Source organism: Pinus tabuliformis, chromosome 3_2 (assembly GCF_031772625.1).
Source record: "Pinus tabuliformis cultivar Carrire ecotype Pingquan chromosome 3_2, CPIR1, whole genome shotgun sequence".
Lineage (NCBI taxonomy): Eukaryota > Viridiplantae > Streptophyta > Pinopsida > Pinales > Pinaceae > Pinus > Pinus tabuliformis.
Genome location: NC_142302.1, coordinates 1,165,674,276 through 1,165,695,579, shown reverse-complemented (window position 1 = coordinate 1,165,695,579; position 21,304 = coordinate 1,165,674,276).

Below are 21,304 nucleotides of genomic sequence, written 5' to 3'. Positions count from 1 at the left end.
TGTCATCATTTTGGTTCAAGAACTTATCTTTACTCTAGCAATGGAGTTTCAGTAGGTGGCTAGGGGAAGCAGTATCTTTAATTTGAAATTCTTTGTCGACTAATGGGAGGTGGTCAATATCCAGGTGAGGGGTTTGTAGGGGTATTACATCCAGAGAGCTTTGGGAAGCCATAATTTGGTTTATTCAACTGAATTACTCTTTCTGTGGCTTTAGGAGTAAGGTCAGAAGGTCTAGAACAGTGGGGAGCGTAATTATAGTCTGTAGAAAATGGGTTTGGATGCACAGTAAATTTTTCTTTAGTCTAGCAAGGTTCTTTAATTAATTTAATCAATTAAATTTTAATAATTACTATGCATAGCTCAAATTTACAAGGTCGTTCTGATTCTTTCAAGAATACCTAGAAATTGACAATTTGGTGTACAAACAGGGTTTTGTGGTAGCAACAGAGGTTTCTGAGGCTTCAATTATGTATTTGTTGCTTCAATTTGGTGTCTATAACATCTTTGGCTAAAAATATTGCACAGAAGTTCAAAGTTTCGGAATTGGTTGACGGAGCTTTACAGCGAAAATGAGTGAAAAGAGCAGAAAGGGGCTTTTTCGGCCTTTTAACGAACAACGGTTACATTTTGGCACGAGAATTGGCAAACGAATAGTGGGTAGGTTTGATTTTACGTAGGGAGGTGGTTTTGTGCCATATTGCACCACTTTTGGGTGGGGGGCAATATTTTTCGCAAGCACGGGATATAACCTAGTGTCGCCACGTAGCCAAATAGTGCTCGGCCAAAACCACGAATCTTGCGTGCTTTTGGACCGTTAACTGTCAGATGATGAAACTGAGCGATATGGATATGCACCATTGGATTTGGAGGTGGGAGATCGGAGGTCTATCTCGCGGTGAAGTTGCACGGACGGAGTTGTGATGTGGTTGGCAGGGCCCGGGGTTTAATTACAATGAATTTTAATTAATTAAAAAGTAACCACAGGATTTTAATATAAGCAATGGCATTAATAAAGGTGGGGACGATTGATTTATATGGCGGAGGGTTTTAACTATTCACCAAGGTTTGGTGAGTTAAAAGGGTGTCGGGGAATTATAATGTGGGGGACTTTAATTACATAATGCGAGGGTATAGTTTAGGAAATAACTTAGGATAAAAGGGGTTTAGTGGGTTTTTAAGGGCAAAAGGGGAAATTAATAAGGGGAGAATGTATTATTTGTGATGGGAATGTGTTTCACACTAGGGAAAAGGGGTTTTGGGAAGGGGGAATGATTTTTGAAGGGTAATGTCTAGGGAAATGTGTGAAACAAAGGGATAAAAGGTCAAAATGAGGGGAAAGGGTTTTTACAAGTAATGAAGGGATAATGAGGGGAAATTAATAAACTAAGTATGTGGGGGGTCTAGTGAGATGAGGGGAAATTAATAAATAATCTTTAGTGAATGTCCCTTCTCTTTGACAATTCCTCCTGCACATGAGAAGTATGATTAAGTATGATGAAAGTGCTTTTGACTCAGCAACCTTGTGCACTTGCAAAACTTCGTCTACCTACCCTTTATTTACCATAGCATTTTCTCTTCATTCATTGGGTTCATTTGAGCTTGCTGACCCTTTATTTATTTTTCTTTGATAAGCAAACTATCTAATTCTAACCTTATAACTTCCAATGGCTCGGATTAAACTAATGAGCTCATTATTATTCTCTACCTAACTACTGATCTGCCAAGATTAAATAGTTTGGCTAGATCTTTATTCTCTATCTAACAACATGAAATTTAAAGCATGAATGAATCAAGTTTAAACTACTTTGACCATCATGGATTGTGGCATTTTTGACAATCTGCACACAATATTATTTTACAAAATAAAGTAAAAGGTAGTGGCATTTGAATTTTCACACTTTCATGATCTATTCTTATCTCTTTTTGAGGTTCATATTTTTACTTTTTTGACCTTTTTCTTTCTTTTTGTCCTTTGATTATTCTTTTAGGACATGCCCTCTTTAGATTTTTTAATATGGGAAAACATTTGCAGAAAAGAAAAGGTATGTACAATATTACAAGACTTAACATAGTCAATTCAAAATTATGAATCCTATTATTATAGGACCCTAATAGTGGCTCCACATGGGGATGGAATTTCCTAGTGAAATGTCAAGAACTTTAAGATCAGTAGCCTTTGAAACTTTGACTATGGTTGCCTTGTAACTATTCCTCTGTGATCTGCTTTATTCATACATATGATGGTACACCTTTCAAAGCTCAGGGCCTTCTCTTCAGGCTTCAACTTCAAAATATTACCATCCAATCCAATCTAAACTTTGCAATGTTATATACAATGAGCAAAGTAAAATGAACTACTGTTAATCTGTGGATAAGTAATGCTTCAGCATTCTACCATTGACTGGTCCTCCTGGTAGATCTGTTCCATCTAACTATCTCAAGAAAAATGCATTGTTACCTCTGTAACCATAAATGATATAAGGGCCTTGCCATAGGAAATCAAATTTACCATGTTTACCCTTCTCTTCTCTTCTAGAATCCCATTTGAGTACTTTGTCACCTATGTAAAAATCATCAGCTTTGGTTTTCTTGTCAAAAATATTTTTGATTTTATCTTGGATCACTTGTGATTTGACATAGACTTCTTCTTTGGTTTGCTGCAAATGTATTGTCTAATTTATCCTCCTTTGGATATCATTTGGTTCTACTTGCAACTCTTGAATCATTTTCATCACTGGTACTCCTAAAGAAGATGGAAAAACAACATCCATTCCATATACTAGTTGATAGGGAGATGTACCAATGGACTTTTTGGTAGTTAGTTTGTCTGCCCATAAGGCATTAACCAACTTTTTGTTCCAGGTCTTCTTATTGTCTTCTAGCAGTTTCTTGATGATATTAACAAGGCTTTTGTTTGAGGATTCTGCAAGTCCATTACCTTGAGGGTAATAGGCAGTGGAATGGCCAAGGGTAATGTGATATCTGTTACAAAAGTCTACCATTTTCTTGGATTTGAAAGCAATTGCATTATCAGTAATGATCTTTTGTGGGCATCCAAACCTAGAAAGGATATTGTTCTCAAGGAATGAAATGATGACAGAGTCTGTGGCTTGTCTAGAAGGGATGGCTTCTATCCATTTAGTAAAGTAGTCAGTGGCTGTCAAAATCCATTTATGCTGGGTTGAGGAGGATGGGTGAATTTCCCCAATGAAATCCAAACCCCATTGTTGAAAAGGCATTTCTATGGAGATGGGTTTGAGAGGTAATGGTAAGAGCTTCCTTTTGCCTTCAAACTTTTGGCACTTGTGACAGGAGGTCACATATTTCTTGACATATGCAAAAAGGGTGGGCCAGTAAAAACCTTCCCTTAAAATCTTATAGCAGTTGTTTTCCAATATAGGTGTCCTCCACAATATCCTGCATGAAATTCTTGCATAACTTTGTCAGCTTCATCTTTAAATAAAGAATTCAATAGAATGCCATGATTATCCTTCCAAAATAAAGCATTGTCTATGATACAATATTTCATTGATTCCATATTCAAAAATCTACCTTTAGTTCTAGATAAACTAGGAGGAGCTTGCAGGTTTAGTAAAACAAATATGTTATTTGGATACTAAGGTGAATCTATGAAAGTTTCACTGATCTTTGGAGTCACCATCTCTTCCTGATCATCTAGGGAACCAATGAAATTTATATCTAAGGCCTAATAGTTCGATTCAGCCATGAGTTTAGCTAAACCTTGGCCTTTGATAAGTTTTGTAGGCTTTATTTCAATGTCATATTCCAAAATGGTGGCAATCCATTTGCCTCTCTTCCCTTCGGGCCCCTTTTGTGTTAAGATATCCTTTACTACTAAATTTGGAACATATGAAATGATGTGTGAGTATAAGACGTACACTCCGAAATATTTAATAGCTTTCACTAAAGAAAGTGCTTGTTCTTCCATTATGTTGTACTTTAGTGTAGCATCTCTCAAATATTTGCTGAAAAATTCAATAGGCTGCTTATAGCCTTGATCATTCTTTTGCAACAAGACTGTTGCAATAGTATGTTTTGAAGCAAAAGAAAAAATTATAAAATCTTTTTTGAAATCAGGACTTATGAAGACTGGTGTTTTAGTAAGGGATTATTTAATTGCTTCAAAAGACTATTTAGCCTCTACTGTCCACTTAAGTGCTGAATCTTTCTTTAACAAGTTATTTCATTCTCTAATTAATTCTGCTAAGTTAGAAATGAATCTCCTAAGGAAATTTATTTTGCCTAAAAATTATTGTAATTCTTTGATGTTTTTGGGATGAGTGATGTTTAGGATTGCCTCTATTCTAGCTGGATCTTTTCTAATTGCATACTTTGATATTATGTGTCCCAAGATTTTACCTTCTTCTAGCCCAAAGAGTTTCCTTTTGGGATTTAAGGAAATACCAAATTTTCTGCATTTAATAAAAACTCTTCTTAGGTGATCTAGATGTTCATTATCTGATTTGGAAAACACTGTGATGTCATCTTGGTAAACAACTAGAAATTCATGGATTTATTTTTCAAAAGCTATGTCCATTTCTCTTTGGAATGTTGCTCCAGCATTCATCAATCCAAAAGGCATATTTAAATACATGAAAGTACCTAAGGGAGTGGTAAGTGCAGTCTTTGCTTGATCCTCTGGTTGAACTAAGATTTGGTTTTATCCAGAGAATCCATCAAGCAATGAAATTCTGGATGACCCCACTACCCTATGGAGAATGTGGTCCATTTGAGGGAGGGGATAGTTATCTTTTAGTGATACTTTGTTCAATTTCCTGAAATCAACACAGAGTCTGATTTCTCCTGTTTTCTTTCTAGTGTTGACTAAATTAGAGACCCAATCTAAATATCTAATTGGTTCTATGATTTGAGCATCATACATCATTTTTAATTCTTTTTCAACTAATAGCATAAGAACTGGATTAATTCTCCTAAGCTTTTGTTTAAATGGTTTCTGATCTTCTTTCATGGGTATCTTATGTTGAATAATGTTGGTATCATAAGACTTAAGGTCTTCATAACTCTAGGCAAAGACATCTTGAAACTATTTGAACAGACTTATGTATTTCAGCTTTTCATCTAGAGGTAATTCTTTGGATATTTTGATAAGCTTGGGCTTTTCTTCTGTTCCTATGTCACATTCTTCTATGTTTGCTCTTAAAGGCTCCATTTTTTGTTTTTTAGCTACATAATTTGAATCAAACAAATCTTCTAATGGGACTAATCCCTTAGGAAAAAAGTTATTTTTAAGGTTTAAAATCTCAGAATCATCATTGATTATTTCTTCTATTTCTACTTTTTCTAAGTTATCTATTTCTACTTTAGTGAATTTAGTGGGTTTATTTACATCTAAAGCATTTATATCTATCTCACTATTTGTGATGTTATCTACTGTGCAATCAATATCTATGTTAAAATTTTCAAATTCTCCTTCAACATTCATGAAATCATAGATTTGAGAATCTTGTGAAAAAATCTACCAGTATTTCAGATTATCAGGTATAACAGATCTGTGTCTTACTTCAACAGTGTACTGGTGGTTGGGCTGAAAAGGTAATTTGCAAGTGCTAGGAAAAAGTAGCCAAATTGTGAGCTTGCATGTTCTATTTCCTAGGAATAGCAGCAAAATTAGTTTCAAGAAGTTCCTTAATCAGATCCAGAACAGTTTCTCTGTATTAGCTAAGTCTAGGATTGTTTCACATAATATTCCCCTTTAATTTGTTTTATGATCAATTCTGAGTCTCCCATGTTAGAAACTCTCTTGGCTCCAAGTTTTCTTACAATCCGCAGTCCTAAGATTAAAGCCTCATACTCTGCCATGTTGTTTGTGCATTTAAATTTTAATCTAAAGGCATGACCTTCAGAATGATTATTTTGCATGTTATGAATCCAAACTCCTGCACCTGCTCCTAATCTATTAACAGAGCCTTCAAAATATAAATTCCATAGAGACTCGTGTGTTATGTTTTCACTATCAGGTACTTTGTATTTTTCTTCTACAGTTGTGATTTCATTTGTTCCATTGTCTGAATTATACAAGTTAAATGAGTCCATATCAAAATGCATGGAGTATAAAGGGAAATTTTGTGGTTTTTCTACACTACTTACCATGTATTTCATCAAGGTTTCCCTGTAAAGCTTTCTTTTTTGACCAAATACAGAGATGGTAGCATCTGACATGTCTAACTGTAGAGATCCCTGCAACTTTTCTCCCCATGAGCGAGATAATAGCATTCCATACTTGGGTGGGATATCAGCAACTACTATGTCCATAACAATACTCTTTGTTGGGCACTGGACTAGAGTTACACACAAATCTTTAATCAGGCCAAGGCATTTGACTTGGCTAGAATCAAAGGAAAATAGGTCCTTGTAGGGTCTGGTGATATCTAAATTTAATATTTCCATGATTGCTTTAAGCACTAGGTTATGGGATGCCCCTAAATCTAGCATAGCTTTATGTAAGATTTTATCATGAACATTTAAGTTGATGTAGAATGGAGAGATACCCCCTTGTTGATGGGTGCCATTTACTTTTGGACCAAATAATAACTCAGGTTGATCATCATTAAGGTTTACATCATCTTCTCCTTCACCTATATTTAGTGTTTCAGTGATTTGTGCTTTGTATGATTCATTTTTCACTAACTCTGTCAAAGGAACTAATATTTTCAATTTGGCTATCTCGGTCTTAATGTTGAATGGAAATTGAGTTTTTCTTGATTGTAGGAGATCTTCCTTAGCAATTGTGGTCTGTGTACTTTTATCTTCTTTATCAACACTTGGAAATTTAGTTTGTGTTCCAATAGTTTTGTTTTGAATTTTCTTATTTGGAATAGTTTGAGTAACAGTTGAAGTTTGAGTTTCAACTGAAGTTATATCTACAATTTTTGGGCTGGAAGTCTCTTGAGTTCCTCTAGGGAGAATTTGTAAAACTTTGGTCACAGGAGCTTCTGTTATTTTTTTAGTTTGGGTTTGGATTGATTTCTTAGTGGGAACTTCTGTATTCTTTTTGCTTCTAAGGCTATACTATTTGTGAACTTCATAGATAGCAGATTCATAGCCTTGTTTGTAGTCAAAGGACTCCCTAGATTCTAATTGTAATTGTTGTAACATGTACAATTCCTGTTCTTCCTGAGTAAGAAAAACATCATCTTTGTTTTTAATCGCTAATAGGTTTATCTGGGTTTCCTCCTCTTCTTCATGGTTTTGTGAACCTTCAGCATAATTTTCCTATAAAGGTGGTCTAACCTGTTGATTAGGTATAGCATCTCTTATTTTTCCAATATTAGGATTTTTCCTAAAGTTGGGGTTTCTTATTGGGGGTTCTTGTTGATTTTCCCACTGAGATTTCCTTTCCATGTTTTCTAATCTATCCATTATCCTTTCTACACTTTTAGCTAAACTATCTATTTTACCATCTGAAGTGGATGGTTCCTCTTTAATGGTAACTCTTTTCTCATTTCTCATCCTAGCTTTCTTAGCTAATAAATTTTCTTCTACACTAACAGCATTACTTTGCATTTGTTCCAATGTTACAGGGTTTCTTTCTCTCAATTGGTAAGACATATCAGTGTCAAAACCATAAGGAAATTTGATTAGTGCTAAGTCTGGTGGAGGTTTGATATTAGCAAGGATTGCATTATAGATACTGTTGAACCTAGTACAATAGTCCTGAACAGATTCATTAGGAGCTCTTCTAATGTTTTCATATTCAAACAATATTTGTAAAGGGTTTTTCTTTCTTTCCCATCTATCAATAAACAATCTATGGAAAGCAGCTAAATCAACAATATGATTAGCAAGTAAACCTTTAAACCATTTCTTGACATCCCCTGCTAGTGTTTGGGCAAATAACCTCATTTAAACATCAAACTCGTCAATATCATGTAACTCAAAATAATCAGTCATTTTATTCACATGTTGTTGGGTAGTATACTGACCAGTAGCATCAAAAATAAATATTTTACTTTGGTAATCTTGGGGCATGGCATGTAGTTGAGTTGGTAAGACCAAAGGTGCATATCTGTCTGCCATGGCTAAGACTTTGGTTTGACTGGGGGGTAAAGTAGTGGTGCTTGGAGAAGAACTTGAGATGGTTGTAGATAAACTAGATGAACTTGAGATGTTTGGTTGGAGAGGAAGCTGAGGTATGAATGGTTTAGGGGAATGAACTATGGTGGATATTATAGGTGAGGTGGTAGTAAATGAAGTTGTATTTACAGTTTTTGAAGACTTTGTAGAAATTTCAGGGGTAGCAGCAGTCAAGGCAGCTAATTCAACTGATTGTTGAAGATAGGCTTCATCTATATGCCTTATCAATGTTGAGGTTAAAGCTTCTAGTTTATCAAAAGTATCCAAAACATGTTGATCTAAATATGGATGTATAGGAACCTTCTTTGACTCAATAAATTGAATAAAATTGGGGTCTATTACAGTATCATGAATTGAATTTTCAGATTTGGTTCTAAACAAAGAAAGCTCAAATGATAGATCAAATTGAATATCCTCTAAACTTGATAACTCCTTAGGGAGTGAATTTGCTTTAATTAACTAACTACTACTTCCTTGAGTTTCTACCTTTTTTGGTTTTCTTAAAATTCTGTCAGGATCATCAACTATTGTAGCAGGGTTTGGATCTAGATGTGCCTTGGTATAATGTGTTCTTTTGGAAGCCATAATTTTAATTTTTTAATTGTTTAATGAAAAAAAAATTAACAACTCTAAAATGACCTTAAGGTGCAAAAGATGAGATTTAAGATTTCCTTAAAGTTTTATTAAACTGAGGACTGTTCCCTAGTATGGTCGCCAATATGTTATCACTCTAAAATTTCCCTAGAGTTGTTATGAAAGAAATAATAAAGGTAACCACAAACCTACTTTTGAGATCAGGATCTAGCCTTCTTAATGCTCAGAGAGGGTTCTCTCTTTATGATTTAACTTTGTTTAATTAATTGATTTTAGGCTAGTTATTTAAGCTTTGATTGGGTTTTGATTTTGATTTGGTGGTGGAATCACTGACTTAGATGGATAGAGGGATGTATTTTACCATTGGGATATGGGTCAAGTGTCAAGAAAACAGGACTGAATCAAGTTGTAAAGACAGTGTTTACAGGGCAAGGTAGCTGAGTAAATTCAGATCTTTTAGGCTGGATGGTGAAGTGGTTTTCAATCAGGGTTAAGGAGAAACTAAGGGTTCCTTAAACCGGATAGTGAGGGAAATGGTAGGGGTCAATAAAAACTAGGGAGAAATGAAGGATTCCCTATTCTGGATATCAAAAGAAAACATTAAAATGATTAATTATTCAAGACATAGTGTACTTAAACAAATTTTGTAATAATTTTCCAGTTATTTCATTCAATTTAGATAACATGCAAGTATGTGAAACAATTAAGAAGATAACAATTTGACAAACAGAAAGTAATTCACTGAAGTGGCCCAACACATGAATCCTATAATGCAATGTCTTTATTACTCAGTCCAATATGTTGACTTAAAAAATGGTACAATGAACCCTTATGTTTCATATCAATACAACTATAGAAATTTCAAGCAATCCACCCTCTATACTTTTTATTATGAAGTATTTATACAAAAACGTATTTACAAAATATCCCAAATGTTGGGTTGTGTTATGTTCTTTCCACGACTAGCCCACGTAGTTAACTGAGGGGTTAGAGGGGGGGTAGAGCCCCCCCTTTGCTGCACCAATAGCACAATAGGGGGGTCACAGGGAGGTTTGAGGGGGGCAGGTAGCCCCCCTCTATGAGGTCCAGGGCAGCGCCCCAGGAAATTTTTTTTGGACCCTATATTAGGTTGGGCGGACCTACCTATGGTTTTGTGCATGGTTTTCGCACATGGTTTTGGACGCGATGGTTTTCGGTCCATGGTTTTGGACGTAATGGTTTTTGGTCCATGGTATTGGATGCTTCGACATGTATAAATATGTATTGTAACATTGAAAGGAAGATAATGAAAAATCAATCTGGTAGTCCCGGTTTTGGGATCTAGGGAAAAATATTTTTGTATATGTGTTTTATGTGTTATGCTCTCGCATTATTTATTTTCTGTATTTTAGAATTCGTATGCAGGTAATTTTTGTACGGGGTTAAAACCTACATTTGGTATTAGAGATGTTTTGGCTTCAAGGGGACGCCTTTGTTGCTGAGGGGTTTCGCTCAAGCCTGTGGTAGACCCTGTTCAGTGGGAGATCTACAAGATCAATTCTAGTGGTGAAAGAAGATGGCGACCAATGGAAAGATAGAGATCGAGAAATTTAATGGTTAGAGTTTTGAGTTGTGGAAACTCAAGATGGAGGATCTGTTGGTGGATAAATATTAGTGGATCACGGTAGATCTGGGTATTAATCTAATGAAGAATGGAAGAAGTTGGATCGGAAGGCAAAGAGCACAATACAATTGTGTGTCTTAGATTCAATATTGTTGAATGTATCAGGGGAAGCTACGGCTAAGGCTTTGTGGGAAAAGATAGGTACTTTGTACCAATCTAAGTCTCTGGTGAATAAACTGTTCCTGTGGAAAAAGTTGTGTAACCTGAGGATGAAAGATGGAGACTCGGTGACAGAACATCTGAATACATTTAATACTGTGGCAAGTCAGTTATTATCTATTGATATTAAAATTTTAGATGAATATAAGTGCATCAGTTTGTTGTGTCTCTCCTAGATTTGTGGGATAGTCTGGTTATTGCAATAGGTAGCAATGCAACTGCCTTGCAGTTTGATGAAATAGTCTCATCCTTGGTGACAGAGGAGATGAGACGAAAAAATATGGAGAGCCAGAATGGTGATGCCTTGTCTATACGAGGATGGTCCCAGAATAGAAACAAAAATAAGTCATCGAGTGGGAGATCTAAATCTAGAGGGATATCTAAATCTCCAGGAAAACCTATAAAGGTGGTTTGCTGGAAATGCGGAAAGGAAGGGCACTACAAAAGGGACTACGAATCTAAAGCTCCTGACAAAGGAAAGGGATCTGATGATGCTCCTTCTGTAGAGGTGAAATCCACCTCAGATGAAGGTGGGAATGTGTACTTGGCTTCTTCAAGTACACATGTAGATCATGAGGCATGGTTGATTGACTCAGGTGCATCCTTTCACTTCACTCCCCATAGAGAGTGGTTCTGCAAGTATGAGAGATATGATGGTGGTGATGTCTTCTTCAGGGATGACAGGAAGGTTAGAATTGTTGGTGGTAGAAATGTAAAGTTGAAGTTGCAAGGTGGAAGGGTTAGAACACTACCGGGTGTTCTGCATATTCCTGCATTGGCCAAAAATCTGATTTTCCATAAGCAAGTTGGATGATGTAGGTGTAAAAATAGTGTTCGACAAGGATACTTGCAAGATGGTTCAGCGAGCACTAGTATTGATGCAGGGAGTTCGGATTTGAACTCTATACAAGCTGCGAGGTAGCATTATTGTTGATGGGTGCAACAATTCTGTGGTTCTTGAAACTGGAGCAAAAAAACTAGTGATCTCTGGAGAGAAGACCGTGTTGTGGCATCAAAGGCTTGGACATATTGGAGAGAAGGGCCTTCGAATACTTCATGGTAAAGGTATGGTAGAAGGTATGAGTAATAACTCTCTGGATTTTGATTTCTGTGACAACTGTGTATATGGGAAATAGAATCGGGTGAGTTTCCCCTCTGGTGGTAAGAGGGAAAAACAGATATTAGAACTTGTGCACAGTGATGTGTTTGGATTTGTGAAGGTTCCATCACTGGGTAAGTCTGTGTACTATGTATCATTTATAGATGACTTCTCAAAGAATACATGAATATATTTCCTTAACAAGAAATTTGAAGTCTTTTACATGTTTAAATAATTTAAGGCTTTGGTGGAAAACCAGACATAGAAGAAGATAAAGTTGTTGAGGACAGATAACGGTGGAGAGTTTTGCAGCAAGGAATTTGAAGAATTCTGTAAGAATGTAAGAAGTGTGGTATAGCATGACAAAAGACTACTCCATACACACCTGAGCAAAATGGAGTTGCAGAAAGAATGAATAACACGTTGATGGAAAGGGCAAGAACCATGCTCAATGGTGCTGAGCTAGGACAGGAATTCTGGGCAGAGGCCATGGAGACTGCATGTTACCTGGTCAATAGGTCACCTTCATCAGTGTTGGAGGATAAGACTCCACAAGAGGTATGTACTGGTAAGAAACCATCTTTTTCACATCATAGGGTATTTTGATGTGATGCATATGTACATGTTCCAAAGGAGAAAAGAACAAAATTGGATAGTAAATCTAAAAAGTGCATCTTTATTGGGTATAAGTATGGTTTAAAGGGTTATAAGCTTTGGAACCCAGTAAGAAGGAAGGTTATGTACAACCGAGATGTGGTGTTCAAAGAGGTGAAAGATGTTATTAAACATGAAGTCCCATCAAAGGAACCTGATAAAATAGAGTTTGAGCTAAAGGAGGAAGAATCAAACTCTACAGCAGAGGAGGAATTAGAATATGAAGAGCCACAAAATCCGGGTGTGAGAAGATCAATTCGAGAAAGAAGGTAGCCAGAAAGGTATAGTCCATCTGATTTCTGTTCAAATTTTGCTTTATCTATTACTGATGATGATCCTAGAACTATGAAGGAAGTAGTAGATTCAAAGGAAGGAAAACTCTGGAAAGAGGCCATGGTTGATGAAATGGCATCTTTGCACAAAAATGAGGCTTGGGATCTGGTGGAGTTGTCGACTGGAAGGAAACCCATTGGCAGCAAATCAGTGTTCAAGAAGAAGACAAATGTAGAGGGAAAGGTGGATAAATACAAAGCTCGGTTGGTAGAAAAAGGTTATTCCCAAGTGCCGGGAACTGATTTTGGTGATATTTTTTCTCTTGTTGCTAAGGTAGCTTCTATTAGATTAATTTTATTTGTTGTTGCTACTTTTGATTTTGAGGTAGAACAGACGGATGTGAAGACAACATTTCTTCAAAGGGATCTGGAAGAGGAGATCTACATGAAGCAACCTGAAGGTTTTGTGGTGAAGGGTAAGAAAGAACTGGTATGCAAGTTAAAGAAGTCTCTGTATGGGTTAAAACAATCACCAAGGATGTGGTCTCAGAAATTTGATACATTTATACGGGGACTTGGCTTCACCAAAAGCAAAACAGATCACTGTGTGTATTTTAAATTAATTGGTGACCGTGTTATTTATCTGGTCTTGTATATGGGTGATATGTTGTTGGTTGGAAATGACAAAGAAATTATCCAAGATTTGAAGACCCAATTGTCCTCCAAATTTGACATGAAATATCTTGGTGCTGCAAACTATATTTTGAGCATGGAAATTAAAAGAGATTGCTCAAAGAGGAAGCTATGGTTAAAAGAGAGGAAGTATGTCAAGACAATACTGAAGAGGTTTAATATGCAGGATAGTAAACCGGTGAAGGTTCCTATTCTTGTAGGTGTAAATTTATCTGCCGAACAGTGTCCGAAGACACAAGAAGAGGAAGAGGACATGTCCCGTTTTCCATATGCAAGTGCAATCGGTAGTTTGATGTATGCAATGGTCTGTACTAGACCAGACATTGCACATGCAGTGGGAGTATTGAGCAGGTTTATGTCAAAACCAGGGAAGGAGCACTGGACAACAGTGAAGCGGGTTTTCAGGTATTTGCATGGCACTAGTGATTATGGTTTGTGATACTAAGGAAGACCAGGATTGGACAGAGTTTTGGATATCCATGGCTTTGTTGATGCAGATTGGGCTGGATATCTGGATGAGAGAAGATCTACAAGTGGGTATGTGTTTAACCTATTTGGAGGTGCAGTCAGCTGGATGGGTAAGAAACAATCTGTAGTGGCATTATCAACTACAGAGGAAGAATACATGGCAGCCACTCATGCAAGCAAGGAAGCAGTTTGGTTGCAGAGATTGTGTTCAAGTATGGGGTTAGTACAGGGAGCTATAAGGATAGACTATGATAGCCAAAGTGCAATTTTCTTGGCAAATAACCCTGCTTATCATTCAAAGACAATGCACATTGATGTTCAGTATCACTTTGCGAGGGATATGATAGAAGACAAAAAGGTGTTGTTGGTAAAGGTGGACACTTTGAAGAATATTGCAGATGCATTGACAAAACCTATGAGCTCTGAGAAGTTCTCTTGGTGTAGAGAAACAATGGGCATTCCAGGGCTGGATAAATGACTAAGCTCTCCTGTGGAAATAAAACAACAAGTGGGAGAATGTTGGGTTGTGTTATATTATTTCCACGACTAGCCCACGTAGTTAACCGGGGGTTAGAGGGGGGCGGAGCCCCCCCTTTGTTGCTCCAATTGCGAGGCGAGGGCATCATAGAGGGGTTTGAGGGGGGGGCTAACCCCCCTCTACAAGGTTCGGAGCAGTGCCACGGGAAATTTTTTTTTGGACCCTATATTAGGTTGGGCAGACCTACCTATGGTTTTGTGCATGGTTTTCGTACATGGTTTTGGACACGATGGTTTTTGGCCCATGGTTTTGGATGTGATGGTTTTCGGTCCATGGTATTGGATGCTTCGGCATGTATAAATATGTATTGTAACATTGAAAGGAAGATAATGAAAAATCAATCTGGTAGTCCTGGTTTTTGGATCCAGGGGAAATTCTATGTATATATGTGTTTGATGTGTTATGTTCTCGCATTGTTTATTTTCTGTGTTTTATAATTTGTATGCAGGTAATTTCTGTACGGGGTTAAAACCTACACCAAACTGTTTTCGGAATTATTCTAGGAAAAAGAAATATCTTCATGCAAGAAGATAGAGATAGATATGTAACTGTTGTAAGATGTCCCTATTTATTTGGCTCTGTTGTCAAATCTTTTGCTTCCTTTTCTCCTTTGCTATTTGTCTTCCACGCTGACTGTTCTTTCACTTTTCCTTTTAACTGATACTCTTTCATCTTATACTCTTTGACTAGGCTGATCTACTACTTTTCTTTTACTGCTTTGTATCTACTATTTACCTTGCATCCTTACAGCAGACCATTTAATTTTTCCCAAGTCTCTGTATCTGGTAATTTAATATTTACCATTCTTCTGTAGACTTCATCAGCTTCTGTGTACTTTGCAAAGGTGGGCTTGTTTACAAAAAGGTGTTTTACCTCATGCTGGAGGTAAAATAGGTTCTCAAAAGTTTGGTACAAAACCTTTCCTGTAGGCATCCCTTTCATAGAAGAATTATTGGCTTGATCTCTTGCCACTTCTCTGATTTTCTTGTTGTAATCTTCATGTGGCATCAATCTATAATTTATTACCAAGGGATTTGGCAGACCTTTCTACCTTAAAGCATCAAATTTAACCATAAACCTTCCTATAGACAGCTCCATGGTTTGGCATTTGTCCTCAAGTTGCATCATTAAGTTCCTCTTGGTGAGCACTTTCTTTACCTCTACTATAGTGCCAGTCTTATCAGCTATGTCAAGCTCCTGCAATTCATATTTTTTCTTAGAGTTAAGAAATTGGATTATTCTTGAGGCTTCTTCTGTCATGTCTCCAAGTTCGGCCTTAACTCTTTGAATTGCTTCAGTAGCCTCTTTGACTAAATCATTTTGTTCAAAGGTGACTTGTATAGATGGCCAAATATCATTGACATAATAATGATATTGGCCCATAGCTATTCTTTTTCTTGGGCAAGTGGCTCCTTCAATGTTAATTCTTTTTCCAAGCTCTTTATCCTCTCAGTCAAACCGTTTGACTTCTGTACTTCATTTTTCTGCATAATCTGAGCCAGTTTCTTTTTGTCCTCTAGACCTCTTATCTGTTCTTTAAGTTTATTTATTTAAGTGGTCTGAATGGACATGTCCTCCATGGCTTTGAACTGTTTACTTACCTCATCACTTGGCTGAGATGCTACTATTGTTGAACCTGTTGCTAATGTAGTTGTTGTTGTAGCTAGAAGGTTTGTAGCTAGTGGAGTTGTTGGGGTGAACGAAGCTGCCAAAGTTGATGGAACTGTTATTGTAACTGTAGGAATAGCAGTGGCAGTGGTTGTCTCAAGGCTAGCCTGTTTCAACTGTATCAAACTGTGAAATTCATTCTCCAGTTCTTTCATTTGAGAATTTAATTGGAGAATGAGATCCATCATTTCCTCTTGCTAGGTTTGGCTCTCTAGGACCTCCTTGGTTTGTGGATGTTCTAAACGAGGCAGCTTTAGTTACTTCTTCAAAGCACCAATATCCTCATTTTTCTTCTTTATCAGTTTTTCTACTACCTTGATGTCACTTTGATTATATCCAATCTCAATCAACAAGTCTTCGAGTGACTTGATTCTGTTATCCTTGGCCTGTGAGGAGGCCTTTTCTAGCTTAAGCTGTGTTGTGATGTTATCCAATGAGCTTTGAAGTTTCTGCATAGTCATTGCTTTGTTAGTCATTATGGAGTAAATCATCTCACTTGCCTGTTTATGCAATTCAATTTGGTCAATAGGGTGAACATCCCTAGCCAAAACTTCAAAATTTGTCTTCCTGTAGTCTGTTGATGATCTGGGTTGCTGGACTATAGGCTCCATAAAGGTCATTTGCATCTTACCAATCTTAATGTCAAAGGCTGACATTAATCGACTTTGATTGGTAGGTGTTTGTTTGAAGTAGTGGGCATAAGTTTCAACCTTCAATGCCTCATTCCTCAACTTGATTTCCTTGTACTTTTCATTTATATCTTTCTCTTTATCCACTGGTTTGCTGGATGAAGAGACTTCAATGCTAAGTTGTTTTTCAATAAGTTGAGTGTTTGAGGTAGAAGGCTGATGAGTTTCCTCTAAAACTGTTGGACCTTTACTCCTTCCAACCATTGTGTCAGTATCAGTGATTTCAACTCTCTCAATGGTGTCTTCTTACTCAGTCATAGGATTAAGCTTGGGCCTCTTCCTGTAACTGATCTCAAACCTGTCATCCGTGGTGTCTATCCCAGAGTTTGAACCTTCTTCCCTAGTTCCTTTTACATTTTTGTCCTCGTTGGCTGGATTCTGTAGAATGGGAGTAATACCCATCTGTTCCTATAGGGCTGGAACCTGCAAAAAGGAACTAGTATCAATCTACTTTTCCACATCTATTAAAGGATTCTCCAGCCATTCTGACTGGTTGGCATATCTTTCAATGTCTGGCCCGGGCTTATGTATGAAAGGACTCACTTTGAATTTGAGCCTTAGTTTGTTTATGACTCCATTAGGGTCATACTGCCACATGAAACTGCTTTTGAAGTTCATTTGTTGTAATATTTTCTCTGCCTCTTGTCCAGCTCCCCTATTATTACAAATAAAAGGGCCCAATTGATTTTTTATTTTAAACTGAGTTTTCTTCCTAGATGAAATAAAATTAACCTCATTAGAGTTTATGATTTGCCTGAAATATTCTAATGCAAATATCCTCATGGGGAGGTATTTGGGAAGCTTGTAGGGAGTGAGTTGGCATCCATATATCCTAATTTCTACGTGGTCCTAGTATAGATACTACTCTCCCACTCTACTGTTCTTAGCCAACTGTAAAACTCTCTTCATCTCCTCATTGATCCTAGGCTGATAGCTACTGGTTAGCATGTTTATAACTGGATGAACAAATGAATCAATGAACTCTTTATAACTAAAAATAGTGGAATATTTTTGGATCATTGGTGTCCAAAAGATGACAGATCTTGGATGGTCCTTGGTGTCTAACTTTTGGATGCTGACTGGAAAGTTATTTGACTGAAAATATAGGAACATGTGAAACAATACTTATGAGCATTTGAATACTCTCTCATTTGGCAATCTGATAAATTGTTCATGGATTATGTCTACCAAGAACTGAGCAAAGTTGTAAACTATAGCTGGAGGCTTGCCTGGGAAAAAAATAGAAAGGAAAGCAAGGATAACCTCATCCACATGCTCATTAGTGGTGTATCCTAGAATACAAGAGAGCATGGTAATAATTTGTCTGCCTCTCTCAGAGAAAATGGTGGCAGCATATGGAGGACTATCTGTAGGAGTATGAGACTCCTCTATGATGAAAGTCTAAAATATTTGAGCTTTCTTGGGAAGGTCTAGCTTTGTATAGAGTTCAAGTAAAGCTTCAATGGAAAGTGGGGTCTCATTTGGGCCTGGCTGGATCTGCAACATTTGATTTATTGACTCTGCAGTAATGGTGAATAAAACCTGTTGGTCAAGGGTGACGATGGCTCTCTGACTTGGGACATAGTAGGCTTGGCAGAATTGGATAATTTATGGGAATAGGTGTACCTGTGGGAACAAGTACTTGGGAAAATTTGATTCCCATAGGTGAATGTCATCATTTTGGTTCAGGAACTTATCTTTACTCCAGCAGTGGAGTTTCAGTAGGTGGCTAGGGGAAGCAGTATCTTTAATTTGAAATTCTCTGTCGGCTAATGGGAGGTGGTCAATATCCAGGTGAGGGGTTTGCAGGGGTCTTACATCCAGAGAAATTTGGGAAGCCATAATTTGGTTTATTCAACTGAATTACTCTTTCTGTGGCTTTAGGAGTAAGGTCAGAAGGTCTGAAATATTGGGGAGGGTAATTACAGTCTGTAGAAAGGGGGTTTGGATGCACAGTAAATTTTTCTTCAGTCTAGCAAGGTTCTTTAATTAATTTAATTAATTAACCTTTTAATAATTATTGTGCATAGCTCAAATTTACAGGGTCATTCTGGTTCTTTCAAGAATACCTGGAAATTGATGATTTGGTGCGCAAATAGGGTTCTGTGGTAGCAGCAGAGGTTTATGAGGCTTCAATTATGTATTCGCTGCTTCAATTTGGTGTCTGCAACGTCTTCTAGTTGCAAAAGGTGGCTAAAAAGGTTACACAGAGGTTCAAAGTTTCAGAATTGGTTAACAGAGGTTTGCAGTGAAAATGAGTGAAAAGAGCAAAAAGGGGCTTTTTCGGCCTTTTAACGAACAACGGTTACATTTTGGCATCAGAATTTGAAAATGAACAATGGGCAGGTTTGCTTTTACGCGGGGAGGCAGTTTTGTGCCATATCGCACCGCTTTTGGGTGGGGGGCGGTATTTTTCGTGAGCACGCGATATAACCTGGTGTCGCCACATAGCCAAATAGTTCTCGGCCAAAACTGTGAATATCGCATGCTTTTGGACCGTTAATTGTCGGATGATGAATCTAAGTGATATGGATATGCGCCGTTGGATTTGGAGGTGGGAGATCGAAGGGTTATTGCGAGGTGAAGTTGCACAGACAGAGTTGGGATGTGGTTGGTGGGGCCTAGGGTTTAATTACAATGAATTGTAATTAATTAAAAAGTAATCAGAGGATTTTAATATAAGCAATGGCGTTAATAAAGGTGGGGACAATGGGTTTATATGGCGGAGGGCTTTAACTATTCACCAAGGTTTTGTGAGTTAAAGGGGTGTCGGGGAATTATAACATGGGGGAATTTAATTACATAATGTGGGGGTATAGTTTAGGAAATAACTTAGGATAAAAGGAGTTTAGTGGGTTTTTAAGGGGAAAATGGGGAAATTAATAAGGGGGGAATGTATTATTTGTGATGGGAATGTGTTTCACACTAGGGAAAAGGGTTTTAGGGAAGGGGGAATGATTTTTTAAGGGTAATGTCAAGGGAAATGTGTGAAACAAAAGGATAAAAGGTCAAACTAAGGGGAAAGGGTTTTTACAAGTAATGAAGCGATAATGAGGGGAAATTAATAAACTAAGTATGTGGGGGGTCTAGTGAGATGAGGGGAAATTAGTAAATAATCTTTGGTGAATGTCCCTTCTCTTTGATAATTCCTTCTGCACATGAGAAATAGGATTAAGTACGATGAAAGTTATTTTGATTCAGCAACCTTGTGCACTTGCAAAACTTCTTCTACCTACCCATTATTTACCCTAGCATTTCCTCTTCATTCATTGGGTGCATTGAGCTTGCTAACCCTTTATTTCTTTTTCTTTGATAAGAAAACTATCTAATTCTAACCCTATAACTTCCAATGGCTCAAATTAAACTGATGAGCTCATTATTATTCTCTACCTAACTACTCATCTACCAAGATTAAATAGTTTGGCTAGATCTTTATTCTCTATCTATCAACATGAAATTTAAAGCATGAACGAATCAAGTTTAAACTACTTTGACCATCATGAATTGTGGCATTTTTTACAAGTTGCACACAATCTTATTTTGAAAAATAAAGTAAAAGGTAGTGGCATTTGAATTTGCACACTTTCATGATCTATTCTTATCTGTTTTTGGGGTTCATATTTTTTACTTTTTTGATATTTTTCTTTCTTTTTGTCCTTTGATAATTCTTTTAGGACATACCCTCTTTAGATTTTTTAATATGGGAAAACATTTGTAGAAAAGCAAAAGTATGTACAATATTACAAGGTTTAACATAGTCAATTCATAACTATGAATCCTATTATTATAGGATCCTAACAATGGCTCCACATGGGGATGGCATTTCCTAGTGAAATGTCAAGAACTTTAAGATCAGTAGCCTTTGAAACTTTGACTGTGGTTTCCTTGTAACTGTTCCTCTGTGATCTACTTTATTCATACATATTGTTTGCTTATAGGGGTTTGACCCAAGTTCAAAATAATTATTTAGTCAAACAAATCCCACAGCTACAGACCCTTTCGGCAATAGCCCGCGAAACACGGACTGAGGTCTCACCCGAGGTAGCAGGGGAGGGTGCTGGAACCATGTTTCCACACCCTGTGGATGTCTTGGATGTGGTTTCGTTCTCGCGTGCTATTCTGCAGCCTCGCGTTGTGCTAGATCATGCAGATCGGATATCACTTATTACTATTTTGATCTAGTTAAAGCGGTCTTTAAGCAAATATTTATTACTTCTGGTTACTTCGCGCATCAAGATTAAGCCAGTTCACATGTATTCAACAGTAGCAAATGCATAGATCATAATAGTTCATTTATCATAAAAGAGTAAATTCGAAATTAACACAGAATTCAGAAGAAACTTATCTTTATTATCAATCTTCAACAATACATCCAGATCCACCCTGCACACTCAGCTGCAAGGGTCCGCGCACACAGCTGCGGACTTTCTAGGCCTTTGCGCACACAGCTGCAGAGCCTCTACCTTCTACCCTACTCCCTCAACTCGGACTTACAATTGCTCTCCGACTATTCACCCATTACATGTCAGGACTATTCTTTTCAAAAACCAAAAATGAACTGCCTTTCCCTCATAGAGCCTCGCTCTATTTATACTTTCCCTTGGCCCGCAATCCCACCGCGGGCCAACTCTATTACTATTTCTTTACATTATTTTCAGGCAGACTACCATTTGACTCAACCTACTATAGCTC